The sequence below is a fragment of the Eumetopias jubatus genome, unplaced genomic scaffold (genome assembly GCF_037043125.1).
Source record: "Eumetopias jubatus isolate StellerSeaLion01/CBP00866 unplaced genomic scaffold, mEumJub1_p1.0 scaffold_15, whole genome shotgun sequence".
Taxonomy (NCBI): Eukaryota; Metazoa; Chordata; class Mammalia; order Carnivora; family Otariidae; genus Eumetopias; species Eumetopias jubatus.
In genome coordinates, this window is record NW_028274821.1 from 49,924,509 (window position 1) to 49,941,124 (window position 16,616).

The window sequence follows — 16,616 nt, forward strand, 5'->3', positions numbered from 1 at the left end:
GAAGAGACTGTCTTCTTTCCATTGGACATTCTTTCCTGCTCTGTTGAAGATTAGTTGACCATAGAGTTGAGGGTCCACTTCTGGGCTCTCGATTCTGTTCCATTGATCTGTATGTCTGTTTTTGTGCCAGTACCATACTGTCTTGATGATGACAGCTTTGTAATAGAGCTTGAAGTCCGGAATTGTGATGCCGCCAGCTTTGCTTTTCTTTTTCAATGTTCCTCTGGCTATTCAGGGTCTTTTCTGGTTCCATACAAATTTTAGGATTATTTGTTCCATTTCTTTGAAAAAAGTGGTTGGTATTTTGATAGGGATTGCATTAAATGCGTAGATTGCTCTAGGTAGCACTGGCATCTTCACAGTATTTGTTCTTCCAATCCATGAGCATGGAACGTTTCTCCATTTCTTTGTGTCTTTCTCAATTTCTTTCATGAGTATTTTATAGTTTTCTGAGTACAGATTCTTTGCCTCTTTGGTTAGATTTATTCCTAGGTATCTTATGGTTTTGGGTGCAGTTGTAAATGGGACTGACTCCTTAAATTCTCTTTTTTCTGTCTTGTTGTTGGTGTATAGGAATGCCTCTGATTTCTGTGCATTGATTTTATATCCTGCCACTTTACTGAATTCCTGTATGAGTTCTAGCAGTTTTGGGGTGGGGTCTTTTGGGTTTTCCACATAAAGCATCATATCATCTGCAAAGAGTGAGAGTTTGACTTCTTTGCCAATTCGGATGCCTTTTATTTCTTTTTGTTGTCTGATTGCTGTGGCTACAACTTCTAATACTATGTTGAATAGCAGTGGTGATAGTGGACATACCTGCCACGTTCCTGACCTTCTGGGGAAAGCTCTCAGTTTTTCCACATTGAGAATAATATTCACTGTGGGTTTTTCATAGATGGCTTTTATGATACTGAGGTAGGTACCCTCTATCCCTGTACTCTGAAGAGTTTTGATCAAGAAAGGATGCTGTACTTTGTCAAATGCTTTTTCTGCATCTACTGAGAGGATCATAGGGTTCTTGTTCTTTTATTAATGTAGTGTATCACATTGATTGATTTGCGGATGTTGAACCAACCTTGCAGCCCAGGGATAAATCCCACTTGGTCGTGGTGAATAATCCTTTTAATGTACTGTTGGTTCCTAAATGCTAGTGTTTTGGTGAGAATTTTTGCATCCATGTTCATCAAGGATATTGGTCTGTAATTCTTTTTGATGGGTTCTTTGTTTGGTTTTGGGATCAAAGTAATGGTGGCCTCATAAAACGAGTTTGGAAGTCTTCCTTCCATTTCTATTTTTTGGAACAGTTTCAGAAGAATAGGTATTAATTCTTCTTTAAATGTTTGGTAGAATTCCCCTGGGAAGCCATCTTGCCCCGAGCTTTTGTTTGTTGGGAGATTTTTGATTATTGCTTCAATTTCCTTAGTGGTTATAGGTCTGTTCACGTTTTCTATTTCTTCCTGGTTCAGTTTTGGTGAATGCATCTCTAGGAATGCATCCATTTCTTCCAGGTTATCTAATTTGCTGGCATATAGTTGCTCATAATATGTTCTTATAATTGTTTGTATTTCTTTGATGTTGGTTGTGATCTCTCCTCTTTCATTCATGATTTTATTTATTTGGGTCCTTTCTCTTTTCTTTTTGATAAATCTGGCCAGGGGATTATCAATCTTGTTAATTCTTTCAAAGAACCAGCTCCTAGTTCGTTGATCTGTTCTACACTTCTTTTGGTTTCTCTTCTTTTAATTTCTTGAGATGATTTCTAGATAACTGCTTTTTAGCATATCTTGCTCTAAGATATGAATTTTAGGCTATAAATTTCCCTCTACATACAGCTTAACCTACATGCTACACATTTGTATGTATTTATTTTTTATCTTCAAGTATTTTCTAATTTCCTTAGTGATTTCTAACTTGATAACATGAGGTGCATTTATGGTTTAATTTCCAAATACTTGGGGATTTTCTACTTTTTATCCTTTGTTCTTGGTATCTATCTTAATTTCATTTCTGTCAAAAAGCATGAGTTTAAACCTTTGACATTTCTTGGGAGTTTTATTAAAGCTCATGTATGCTGAAAGTTGGTGAATGTTCCATGTGTATTTGAAAAGAATGTATATGCTGAATTTGTTTAATACTTTGTTTTATATATTTTGATTAGGCCATTCTCTTAATCTTATTATTTAAATAGATTTATCCTTCCTGATTTTTTTCTCTTTGTTCTATTAGTTACTGAGAAAGTTTGTCAAAATATTTTTATGATTTGTCTGTTTTTTTTTTCTAAGATTGTGTATATTTATTTGACAGAGAGAGACATAGTGAGAGAGGGAACACAAGCAGGTTTTTACTTTTAGTTCTCTCAGATTTTGCTATATTCAAGGCCATCTAAGTTTTCTTCTGTTTTACATTCTCGGAGTTCTAGAGTTTTACATTTTATATTTAGGTCTTTGATTCATTTGCATCAATTTTTGTTAAGAATATAAGGTCTGTCTAGGCTTTTCTTTGCTCCTTCCTTCCTTCCTTCCTTCCTCCCTCCCTCCCTCCCTCCCTTCCTCCCTTCCTCCTTCCTCCCTCCCTTCCTCCCTTCCTCCCTTCCTCCCTTCCTCTCTTCCTCTCTTCCTCTCTTCCTTCCTTCCTTCCTTCCTCCTTTCCTTTCTTTTCCTTTCCTTTCTTTTCCTCTCCTTTCCTTTTCTTTTCTTGTCTTTTCTTTCTTCTTTCTCTTTCTCTCTCTCTCTCTTTCTTTCTTTCTTTTTCTTTCTTTCCTTCTTTCTTCCTTCTTCTCACATGTGGATGTCCGCTTGTTTCAGCACCATTTGTTGAAAATACAGTCTTTGCTCCACTGTCTTGTCTTTGTCCCTTTGTCAAAGATAGGTAGGCTATTTATGTGGGTCTATTTCTGGGATACCTATTCTATTCCATTCATCTAGTTATTCAACAATATTAACTGTCTTGATTACTGTAGTTTTATAGTGAGTCTTGAAGTTGGGTAGCATCAGTCCTCCAACTTTGTTTTTTTCTTCCAATATTGTGTTGGCCCAGTTTTTAAAATGTATGTAGTAAAAATGTTTATCAAGTGTTCAAGTTGTTCATTTTCCAGAAACTCTAATATATTTTATTTAGATATTATGAGAATTTTATGAAGTAGATGTTAAAGCCTCTCAAAGACTATGGAATTAATATTCATAATTCATAGGGATCAAGAAATCAGGAGTTATAGTAAGCAGGAGAACTGAGCTTTCTAATCTAAGTAATCTGATCCAGATCCCATATATCTAGGTTCTTTTCTTCTTTTTTTATGCCTGCCTTTCTTCCTTCCTTCCTTCCTTCCTTCCTTCCTTCCTTCCTTCCTTCCTTCCTTTCTTTCTTTCTTTCTTTCTTTCTTTCTTTCTTTCTTTCTTTCTTTCTTTCTTTCTTTTTTTCTTTCTCTCTCTCTCTCTCTCTCTCTCTCCCCCCCTCTTTTTTTTTCCCTCCCTCCCTCCCTCCCTCCTTCCTTCTTTCCCTCCCTCTTTTTTCTCATTCAATTAACTGTAGGCTAGACATTAGTATAGGCCCTAGATGTCACCTGTGGAAAAAACAAATAAAAAATTCCATTTAGCCTTTTTACAGTTTATGATCAAGTGTGTACGGTAGTGGTAGAGAGATGGCAGTGGTGGTGGTAGGGGCAGGGGGTAATTTAAAAAGGAATAAATCAGAAAACTGTATAATATATTAGATGGTGAAAAGTCCCCTGGAGAAAAATAAATCAAGTAAAGACCAAAATAAATAATTATATGACATACTGGATACTATATGACATACTGGGATTACAATTACAGTTTTAAATATGGTCATCAGAGACTGTGTCATTTGAGCAAAGACCTAAGGAGGAAAGGAGCTGAGGAGTCATAGTCATACTGGAGGGAAAAATATTCTAGGCAGAGTAAGAGTCAGTTAAAATGTACTAAGATAGTAGTACATTTAGATTTTTTGGGAAATAGGGGAAAATCTTAGTGTAGCTGGAACAAAATGAAGATGAGAATAGCAGGAATAAAATCACAGTAATAATGTGATAAACATTGTACAATATTTTTCAGGCTTAGATCCACAAGATGGTTCTTAATGGATCATTTTCATATACTGAGAATTACTCAAACTTCTTATGAGCCTTAGTCCCAATTTCAGTAATATTCCTAGTTTCTGTTTATTCTCCCAGAGTTTTTTAAAAGCACATTCTAACAATCTTATATAACTTTGATAAATTTCACACTCCTAGGCTCAGTTTTACTCTATTTGGTTATACTATAGTCTCTAATTATAGTTTAACTCTGATTATATTTAACACATGAATATGTTAATATGCGTTTGTCAATTTATTGGATGATTGGAATAAAAAATTTTGACCAATGTTAGATATTGACATTTAAGCCTAATGCTTGCATTTCTAATATGGGACATTGAATCAAGGGCAGTAACACTTTTAGGTCTACCTGTGTAAAACATTATAGACCAGGCTAGGAACAAAATTGTCAGGGGTTAATATGCATATGCATATTCCCAAGTAGATAGCTGCTAATTGAACATCTCTATCATAAATAGTGAACAAATATCCATGAAGACAGCCTTCAGCTTCTAATTAGAATGTAGAAAGTTGCAAGAGATGACACTTTTGCCTGAACAAAGCCATCTCGGTAACTACAGAAATTATAGTCGTTGTTATTTTGCTTTAACCCATCTGAGAGGTAAAGATGAAAGAAATGGTAATGAACTAAATTCTATGTAAGGAGCCCTTTATGGGAGCACAGGGATGTATGATTACTTTTCATACCTGGTGGAGTTCTAGAAAAAGTGGAAATTTACCCTATCCTAGGATAATGAGAAACTAGCTGAACCTTTAGAAACTTTTAACCTGAAGAGCCCAGTTGCAGCGTGAGTCTGCATCTACTCGTTTATTCTTTCCCATGAATTGTCATATAGCATAATGCAGTATTATGCTGAAGAATGGGAGGGGAAAGGGAAATTTGAGTGATATTTCTCCTGGGTATGCGGGCCCTTCTGCAAAAGCAATGCAGGACCCTTCAAATGCTGAGACAGGGCAGCAGCGATGAATGAAGTTCTCTAGGACAGCTCTTTTCTAAAAGCTCAGAAAGCTGGAGCAAGCCTGGAGAATAAAAAATCCTCATGGCCCTCCAAAAAAAGGTGACTGCTAGACATTAGAGCAATTTGAAAACCTGGTCAGTAAGCTATAAAACAAAAGAGATTGCTTGAATCTATCTCATCATTGATTAGATTTCAATTTCTGCTGAAGTCAAAGGAAAAGTCTCCTGTTTTCCTCAAATCATCTTAAGCCAGTGGTGATCTGAATTGAATAAAGTTGCAACAAAGCCCAGACCCAGATGAGCTCAGGTTGTATGGACTCAGCATCCTAAGTCTACTGGTCTTTTTCTGGAGGTAAACACTATGTACTTGAGTCTTTACTGCTCTTACTGTGTGATAAATGTTGAAAAGTTGTAAGCTAATGAGGCTTATAACTTTGGGATTTTGTGAGGGTAAATCTATCAGTTTGAGGTTCTTTGAATATTAGAGTATTCCATTTGTCATCACTTAAGTACAGGGTGAAAGAGGGTTATAAGGATGAATAGACTCAAGGAGGAATGGCTTTGTCTGAGGGAAAAATGCTGAGGTTTAATTGTGTTGATTGGCATCTGTTCTAGAATTTTTGAAGATAAAAAAATGTAACTTCCAGTTCAGTTAGCTACTGCTGCCTAGCAAACAACACCCGAACTGAATAGCTTAAAGAAAAACCCACAAAACCCCAAAAAACTCATTGTTTAGCTTGCAAATCTATGCATTGGCTCAGTTCAATGGTTCTTCTGGACTCTCTGGGACTTCTCATCTATCTGGGTTCAGTTGCACGTTTAGTCAAGAGGCTTCTCTTGTTGAGATTTGACTGAATTTTGCTTGGAATGACAGGCTGGGGACTGGAGAATGGTTTACAAGGCTCTCTTCTCATCCATCAGGCTTGCATATACGTATTTTATGGTGACTGGGCAGGTCTCTGAGAGAACTAAAAACTGCAAGGCTGCCTGAGGCTAGAAAATGTCAGTTTCACTGTTTTCTATTGGATAAAACAAATCACAAGGCAAAGCTGGATTAAATGGTTAGGGAAATGGATCCCACCTCTTGATGGGAGTGACTGCAAAATAACATTGCAGTGAGTTGGGGAGGTGATTTGGTGACAGGAGACCCATTATGTGTTGATAATCCAGGCAAAAGAAAAAGAGTTCTTGAACTAAGGAAGTGACACTGTTAAGTGAAAAAGAGAACATACTCTATATATGTGGAATACATATAGAGTACATGTTCCTGCAGCATGTTTTCTCTTTAATCTCTTCCATGTCTATTCTTTTTTAAGTTGTGAATATCATACAATGCATGATTGCTATTAAAATATATGTTACAAGTACATGTATTTTCTGGCTAAGTACCACTGGGCATTCTATAGAGAGAATTTGGAGTTAGATATCAGCAATGCACAACTTCATGAATTTTTCTCAGAACCCAGTGCTGTTATTGAACAACAATAAACAAAGCTGCTTCTCCCAGGAGCTGAATGCTCTGTGTTACAGTGTAAGTTATGCCATCCTGTTTTATTTTGATAATATATAGTTCAGAAAATTACAGTGTAGTGTCTGAAAAGCTCCAATACTGTAGGACATTATTTGGTTTAGAGCCAAAATTTTCTTTATGTATGTATTATAGATGGAGCCAAAATTTTCTTTATGTATGTATTATAGGTGATAAATAGATTGACATTTTAAGTATTTTATTGCTTATTTTTCTGCCTGAACTTCTATATTTTTACAGTCACCATTGGGTGAAATGTAAACTAATTAGAAATTTGACTTTATATATGAAAGTCAAGAAGTAACACAGGAACTCTGGAATCTGACTTTATTGATGATATGGCAAAGAAAAGCACATGTTAAAAAAAAAAAAAAAGAAAGAAAGAAATACCAGAGCTAACACTGCCCAAATGTGAAGTGAGAAAACTGCCACCAGAATGTCTCTCAGAAATCATGTGATGAATGAAATTCTTTGTCATCAATATATGAATAAAGAAATGCTTGTTCTGAAGCAAAATCTGTACTTCTTCCTCTCTTAACAGGCAACCTTAAGAAATATGGAATCTTAAAAATATTCAATTTTGAATGTTGAATCTTGAACTAAGCATGTAATTTCACACTGTTTTAAATTGAGACTCTGTCACTTTAACATGACTGTGATATTTAATGACCTATGTCCTTTCTGTTGCTCCTTTTAAAAAAATCCATTATAATTAACATACAGTGTTTGTTCTCTCTAGTGAAGAGTCTATTTTATGGTTTGCCTCTCTTTCCCCCCGCCCTATGTTTATCTGTTTTGTTTCTTAAATTCCACATATGAGTGAAATCATGGTATTTGTCTTTCTCTGACTGACTTATTTTGCTTAGCATAATAATTCTAGCTCCTTCCACGTCATAGCAAATGGCAAGATTTCATTCATTTTTGTGGCTGAGTAATATTCTATTGTGTGTGTGTGTGTGTGTGTGTGTGTGTGTGTCACAAGTTATCCATTCATCAGCGGATGGACATTTAGGCTCTTTCCATATTTTGGCTATTGTCAAAAATGCTACAGTAAACATCAGGGTGCATTTATCCCTTTGAATCAGTATTTTTGTATTCTTCAGGTAAATGTCTAGTAGTGCAATTGCTGGGTTATAGGGTAGTTCTGTTTTTAACTTTTTGAGGAACCTCCATGCTGTTTTCCAGAGTAGCTGCACCAGTTTGCATTCCCACCTACAGTATAAGATGGTTCCCCTTTCTCCGCATCCTTGCCAAAATGTTGTTTCTTGTGTTGTTAGTTTTAGCCATTCTGACAGGTATGAGGTGATATCTCATTGTAGTTTTGATTTGCATTTCCCTGGTAATGAGTGATGTAAAGCATCTTTTCATGTGTCTGTTACTATCTGTATGTCTTCTTTGGAAAAATATCTATTTGAGTATTATGAAAATTTCCATCTTTGTGTCATCTTCAGTTTCTTTCATCAATGTTTTAAAGTTTTTAGAGTTCACTTCTCTTGGTTCAGTTCATTCCTATGTATTTTATTATTTTTGGTGCAATTATAAATGAGATTGTTTTCTCAGTTTCTCTTTCTCTTTCTACTACTTCATTATTAGTGTATAGAAATGTAATGGATTTTCATATAATGATTTTATATCTATTGACCTTACTGAATTCATTTATCAGTTCTAGTAGTTTTTGGGTGGAGTCTTTTGAGTTTTCTATATATACTATCATATCATCTGTAAAGAGTGAAAGTTTCATTCTTCCTTACCAATTTGGGTGCCTTTTATTTCTTTTTCTTGTCTGATCACTGTGGCTAGGACTTCTAGTACTATGTTGAATGGAAGTGGTGAAAATGGATGTTCATGCCTTGTTCCTGACCTTAGGGGAAAAGTTCTCAGTTTTTTACCACTGAGTATGATGTTTGTTGTGGGTTTTTGTTATAACACTCTTAGTATGTTGAGGTATGTTCCTTCTAGGCCTATTTTGTTGAGGGTTTTTACCACAAATTGATGTACTTTGTCAAGTACTCTGTCATGCTTTTTCTGCATATATTGAAATGATCATATGGTTTTTATCCTTTCTTTTATTGATGTTATATTATCAGATTGATTGATTTGCAAGTATTGAATCACCCATTCTTCCCAGTAATAAATCCCACTTGATTGGAGTGAATGATATTTTTAATGCATTGTTGGGTTCAGCTTGCTAATATTTTGTTGAGGCTTTTTGCATCTATATTTATCAGAGATACAGGCCTGTAATTCTCTCACTCTCTCTCTTTTTTTTTTGAGTGTCTTATTTGGTTTTGGTATCAGGGTAATACTGGCCTTGTGGGATGAATTTAGAAGCTTCCCTTCCTCTTCTTTTTTGGAATAGTTTGAAAAAAATTAAGTATTAACTCTTTAAGTGTTTGGTAAAATTCATTGGTAAAGCCATCTGGTCCTGGACTTTGTTTGTTGGGAGTTTTTTTTTTTTTATTACTGATTCAATTTAATTACTGGTAATCAGTCTGTTCAGTTTTTCTATTTCTTCCTGCTTCAGTTTTGGTAAGAGATGTTTCTATGAATTTATACATTTCTTCTAGGTTGTCCAATTTGTTGGCATGTAATTTTTTATAATATTCTTTTATAATCCTTTGTATTTCTGTGGTATTGGTTATTCTCTTTCATTTCTATTTTTGTTTGAGTCTTCCCTCTTTTTTTCTGTTTTTTGTTTGTTTGTTGTTTGGTTGCTTTTGTTTGGCTAAAAGTTTATCAATTTTGTTGATCTTTTCAAAGAACCAGCTCCTGATTTTATTGATTGGTTTAATTAATTATTATTTTATTTTCTGTTTTGTTTATTTCTGTTCTAATATTTATATTTCCTTCCTTCCACTGATTTTGGGTTTTGTTTGTTCTCCTTTGTTATAGCTCCTTTAGGTATAAGGTTCGGTTGAGGTTTTTTTTGTTTGTTTGTTTACTTCTTGAGGTAGGCCTGTATGGCTATAAACTTCCCTCTTAGAACAGCTTTGGCTGCATCTCCAACACTTTGGAGTGCTGTGTTTTCATTTTCATTTGTCTCCATATATTTTTTGATTTCCTCTTTGATTTCTTGGTTGACCCCTTCATTGTTTAGTAGAATTTATTCAACCTCCATCTATTTGTATTCTTTCCAGATTTTTCTTGTGGTTGATTTTTAGTTTCATAGCATTGGGGTCAGAAAAGATGCATTGTATGAATGACTTAAATCTTTTTTATTAATGTTCCATATGCAATTGAAAAGATATATGGTTCTGCTGTTTTAGGATTATATGTTCTGAATATATCTCTTAGATCCATCTAGTCCAATGTGTCATTCAAAGCCACTGTTTCCTTGTTGATTTTCTATTTGGATGATTTATCCTTTGATGGAGATGGAGTGTGAAAGTCCCCTTCTATTATTGCATCACTACCAATAACTTACTTCATGTTTGTTATTAGGTTGCTTTTGTATTTGGGTGCTCCCAGTTGGATGCATAAATATTTACAATTTTTATATATTCTTGTTGGATTGTTCCCTTCACAATTAAGTAGAATCCTTATTTGTCTCTTATTACAGCCTTTGTTTTAAAATCTATTTTGTCTAATACAAGTATTGCTACGTTGGCTTTCTTTTTTATTTCTATTTGCATGATAAATCCTTCTCCATCCCTTTACTTTCAATCTGCATGTGTCTTTAGGTCTGATATAAGTCTCTTGTAGGCAGCATATCGATGGGTCTTGTTTTTTTATCCATTCTGTCATCCTATGTCTTTTGATTGGAGTGTTTAGTTCATTTACTTTTAGATCAATTATTGATAGGGATGTACTTACTGCCATTTTGTTACTTGTTTTATGGAGTGGGGTCTGCTCCTTTCTTCTACCCACATCCATGGTGTCCCTCCCTCCCAGGGATAGTCTCATGGGTCTGTTTAGTTTCTGACAGCGTCTGCCCTTCCTGCTTTCCTTGATGTGGCCTCTTCTCTACATTTTGCTGTGGATAGTCTATTCTGCCAGTCTTGTGTCATTTTCTGAGTTATTTACACTAATGTGGGTGTTATCTGGTTGTATTCATGTGAAAAGTGAGTCCAGGATCCTCTTACTCCACCATCGTCCCTCCCTGTTCCTCCTTTAAAAAAAATACTTATACTAAAATTAGTTCACTTAAATGAATAAAATACCTTAAAAAATAATACAGCCTCCACTTTTAAATGGGAGATTGACATTGCTATGGACTGAATGTTGATGTCCCCCTAAAATTCTTATGTTGAAATCCTAATCCCCAAGGTGATAGTATTCTGAAGTGAGGCCGGGGAGGTAATTAGGTCATAAGAGGAGTCCTTATGAGTGGGATTAGTGCCCTTGTAAAAACAGACCTGAGAGAGATGATAACTCTCTCTGCCATGTGAGGATACAGGAAGAAGGTGACTATCTGCAAACTAGTAAGGTGTTCCTCACCACTGAATATGCTGTCGCAAGACATTTTCCAAAACTGTAAAAAACAAATATTTGTTGTTTAAGCCATTCATCCAGTCTGTGGTATTTTGTTACAGCAGCCCATACTGACTAAAACAGACCTGTAATTAAAAGTGCATCTCAAAGGATTCACCTCTCATTTCTTCCTTAGAATGAATAGGTGATTGGAAAGCGATAGTAGCAAGTAGAAACATTTTTCTACTTTGTTTTCATTTTTCAAAATTCTAACAAGCTTGTGCTGAGATCGATAAGAACTGCCCACTGCTAAGGTCAGTATGCCCTAATTAGTTTTGCTATATTGCCACTGTAATTTTTCTTGACATGACATTGAGGGGAGGCTCAGAAGGCAGTCAGCATCTAAAAACCATGATGAGTTTTAGTTACACCTAGTGACAGAGTAATTAGCAAAAGGATGAATCACTTGAAAGGAAAGAAAAAATGTGTTGCCTCATCCCCTTATAAAAATACCAGTGACTATCCCCTTCCTACTAAAAATTTCTAACTCATGAAAACCTTACAATAATAATAAAAATCTGTGTCCCTTACTGGTTGTATAGACCCTGGGTTGACTACAAGTGTGGGTAATGTTGTGATCTGGTAATTTATCAAGTTCTGTGGTATTAAACTCCTTTCTGATTCTGTATCATCAAGATCCTTCTTATTTGAGGAATTGGAGAAAGCTTTTTGCATGATAAAGTGAAATTTAGCATCTCTTTACTGACCATATTTTTGTCCAAGGGTCTGTTTAGAGAAATATTCTGGGAAATTGAATTTTCATCAAGCTTATATTAAAAGATTTTAGTAAAATCATTTCCTCAAAGCTGAAGTGAAGACCAACTCTTTTAATTTCTTGATAATCTATTTTCCCTTGAAGATATTAGAAAGAATTTACCTAAATTTCAAAATTTGTTCTGATTCTTAGTGATTAATTCACTTCATTAAGTTGATTTATTGAAGTTTGTGATTCATAATATTTTAATTTCTTGAGTGTCTACTTTTAGGGATATGAGAACAGGATTTATTTAAATTCTGAAAAGTTTCCTAATTTTTTTCACAAACTCTTCTATTGTGGAATTTAAAAAATTGAGTTGATTTTTCTGTTGAAGTTTAAATGACTTCTCTTGATTCATTGCTCAGAAAATCAAAAAGTCTTTTCATCATTCTTTGTGATAATTTTACACTTGACAGAAGTCTCATCTCTTGCCTTTTTTTTTCCTCATAGGAATAACAAAATATTTACACTCATAGGTTTTCCTCAAGGTGTCCATGTTTTCATTTGTGCAAATCTTGCCCCTAGAACTGTAAAGCTGAAATGTTCCCTTTGAATATGTAAAATACCTGCTGACTCATAATGATGGGGAATACAATAATCAGTATTTAATAGGTCCATTTATATTACCACATGGAAATGTAATAACACTTTGCCTGGCTTCATTAAACATGGTCACTTTGTGATACTCTAACTGTAAAAAAACCTGACTTCCTCCATGTGCTGAAAATACATAGATGGTCAGAGCCACTGATTGATTGCCATACTCCTATAATTAATAATTTCAATTAACCAGTGGCCAAACATCTATTTCCTTTTTAAAATATTCTAGAATGCTTCCATTTTAGTCTGTAACACCAATGGGAAAAATTGAAGCACCCTCTCTAGATAGTTCCTCAAATTATCTATGCAACTGTGTTTGATTACTTTATCTTCCCTCAGACCATTGCTCCTGTGGGGAGGAAACCATTTTTCACAGAGCAAAAATAGTACAAATTAGCTTGTTCTTTTTTGTCACTAATATTTACTGAGGTACAATTAATATATTATAAAATAATTATTCAAATTTTTAGTCTCCCCAAAAAAGTTTCCCTCACAGTCTTGTGGTGAATCCTCCCAACCCAGACCAGTCTGGTAACACTACAGATACTCCTTCTGTCACTTAGGTTAGTATCACCTGTTCTTGAATTTTGTATGAAGAAATATATTCAAGATATACTCTTCTGTGTCTGGCATATTTCACTAAGAGTAATTATTTTGAGATTTATTTGTATTGTTATATGATTTTGTAGTTTACTTTTTTTTTATATTCCTGAGTAGTGTTCCATTGTCTGCATTAACACAATTTCTTTATTTCCAGTTGTTAAGGAGAGCTAGATTGTTTCTAGTTTATGACTATTATAAATAAAGTTGTTATGACCACTCATCTTTAAGCCTTTTTCTGAACACATATTTTAATTTCTCTTGTGCAAATACCTAGGAATGAAATTGACTAGTCTTATGATAAGTAAATGTTGAGCTTTATAATAAACTGTCACTATGTGTTCCAAAGTTGTTAGACATATTTTATGTTCTCATCATTGATATATGAGGATTCCAGCTGCTCTTCACCAATACTTGATAGTAACATTATTTTTAATTTTAGTCATTCTAATGGATATGAAAGGTATGCCACTTTGGTTTAATTTGCATTTTCATGGTAATTAATGATAATGAGTACTTTTAAGTGTTTTTGGCCTTGTGTATATGTGCTTTTTAAATGTGTCCAAATTATTTACTCATTTTAAAATTGTCTTTTTTTTTAGTTGTGGTTCATTTTATGTATTCTCTTTTTATATTCTACATATCTTATATATGTAGCATATATAACATCCATATATATAATTTTCTTGTCTCTGATCCATTTTCTTCAGAAAATCTTTTGAAAAGCAAAGTTTTAATTTTGATAAATTCCAATTTATAATTTTTTCTATAATTTTTTTGGTCCCATCTAGGAAATCTTGTGAATTCTGCACTTTTCTTCTGTCTATGATCCATTTCGGGTTTTTTTGTATGCAAAAATAATGATTTTTTTCAAATACATACCTAGTTTTTTTAGCTCCATTTTCCCTTTGAACTATACTGTTACCTTATCAAAATCAATTTACTATATACATGTGAATTTATTTCAGTACTGTGTTCTTTTCCACTGATCTACATCTTTATCCTTATTGCAATTCACATTGTCTGAATTTATGTAGATCAAAAATCCAATAGTTAGGTTCCTTTAATTTTGTTCTATTTTTTTCCCATGATTATTTTGGCTATTCTAGGTCCCTGGCATTTTTATATTCATTTTAGCCTCAGCTTGTCGAATTCTAAAAAATGACTTTGTGGATTTGATTGGAATTACCCCGAAACTAGAAAATTTTGGAATGAAAATACCAACTTAATATGAGTTCTCTAATTCAGGCACATGGTACATCTTGCCATTTACTTAGATTATCTTTCATTTCTCTTTTTGTAGTTTTCAATGTATACTTATGTATATTAAATTTATTCTCAAGAATTTCATGTATTTTAGATTTAAAAAAATATTTTCCAATTTTATTTTTTAACCAGTGTATACAGTGCAACTGAATTTTATTTATGAACTTGTATGGTACTGTTTTTCAGTAAATATGGTTAAATAAGTCCTGGGTGATGTAGAAAAGATACTGGATTTGGAGCCAATGGCCAAGAAAGAATTCTTAAGACATCTTTGGTGCAAAAAGGAAGTTTTATTAAAGCATGGGGACAGGACCCAGGGGCAAAAAGAGCTGCCCTGGGATCATGAGGAATGGCTGATTATATACTTTCAAATTGGGAGGGGGTTAAGGATAACGTAAGTCTCTAAGGAATTTTGGAAGTGAGGTTTCCAGGACCTTGAAGGGGCAAGCTATTGTTAGGAAAAGGTCAATTATGACTGGCTAATAAATTTTTTTTTTGCATCCTTTGCTTCACCAATCTTCCTTTCTTTCTCCTAAAACATGTAACCTGTTTGACATTAAGAAGTGACTTGGCTACTCTGTACTTCAGCTTCTCCATCTGTTTATGAGATAAAATGAGATGGCAAGTCTACAGATGCTTGCTTAACTGTGCTAGAGGGAGGATAAAAAAGGAAATATATGAAGTATATGAATAGAATAGGAATTAAATAGTATTCTAGATTTAATTTCTTTTATAAAATATATTCCATTTTCTGCATACAAGTTGCAGTATAAAAATAGGTTCATGGAGTAAAATAATGCTTAATGATTTTTAAGTTTGGCTTGTTCATTTTTCATTTTTTCAAAGCATTAAGTAACTATTGCAATAACATGAATGTAGCTATGATTTTTACATCTCTTTTGACCTAGTTTAAAGTTTCAGGAGTGGGCATGAGATCATGAGTCTGGACAAGGGCATTCAGTTAATGGGGGATATAACATTATTGAAGGCAGATCAATATGCTGATGTGTATGAACTGTGGACCACACCCATATAGAGAGAGGCTATATCAGTCCTCATTATATATGGCCTAATTCTATCCATAATAATATGTAAAAGTGATGTTATCTCAGAGAGCTCTTATTACACCAAAAAGGTAAGTTGAGCCTGGCTATAACCACATTGTACAAAGAACTAAGCAATATTTACTATGTACACAAAAGGCACAAAAATACGTAGCCAAACATGTTGTGCAACTAATGTGTGTCTCTAAATCCTTTTTCCTAGGAAAGTAGGAAATCTTACTCAGCAAGGTTAAAGAAAAATGTACTATTTTTATGCTTCACTGGAACTTTTCATTTCTCATCTTCTTTGTTATTAGAAATTAAGCTCAATCAAACAGAGATTCTGTCTCCCTTGCTTAAAACCAAATTGCTAGTCTCTCACAGAATGCTTTATGTAGTACTTGGGCTATTTTGAACACTTAAATGCTTTTGAATCAATACATATGTTTTTCTTGGTCTCTGTCATTAGGAGATTCACTCCAATATCCTTCCACTAAAATGTGTTTTATTCCTTCATATATTTCATCTATTTGCATTGAAATAAAGATTTACTGAGCATTTACAGATACCAGGATTTATGCCAGGTTTCCAGGAAACAAAGATGAAGGATGAAACTAAATAGAATAGACATTGTCCAAAGTGTAGAAGATCTCCATTCTGTAACGGAGACCTCATCTATATACCTCTTGTTTCTCTATACCTATTGTTACGGCAGCCCGACAGTACCTAAAGTTCCAGACCCTAGCGTGCACTTTCTTATCTCAAAGGCTTTGGTTGTATTAGTTCTCTCCTGTCAATTGTCATACTTCCATTACTGTGTCTAATAATTCTTTTAATATGTTTGAAATGTGCCTTCTTTTTGAAACACATTTCTCAGATCCCGCACCCTGCTTCTCTGTGCTACAATAAGTTCTGTCACCTAATTGCTTTCCTTTGGGTGCTAATCAGTTTGTCCCTAGATTATGAACTCCTGGAGGGCATGACTATATCTCATTAATCTGTTATATAATATGACAGAGCTCACTGTATATTTACTGAATTACCGAATTACTAAATGGAGATATCCCACTGAAAATTGAGATTTCTTCCCATTTGCTGCACAGTGTCCTTTGCCTATTTACCCTGAGAATGATTTCTCTATATGCTACTGTATTAGGGTCCTTCAGATGAACAGAAACAATAGGATATCAATTATTTAATTAGCTATATATCAAGTGTTATTTATTTTAAGAAATTGGCTTAAATCACACAGTTGTGGGGGCTGGTAAGTCCAAAATTTA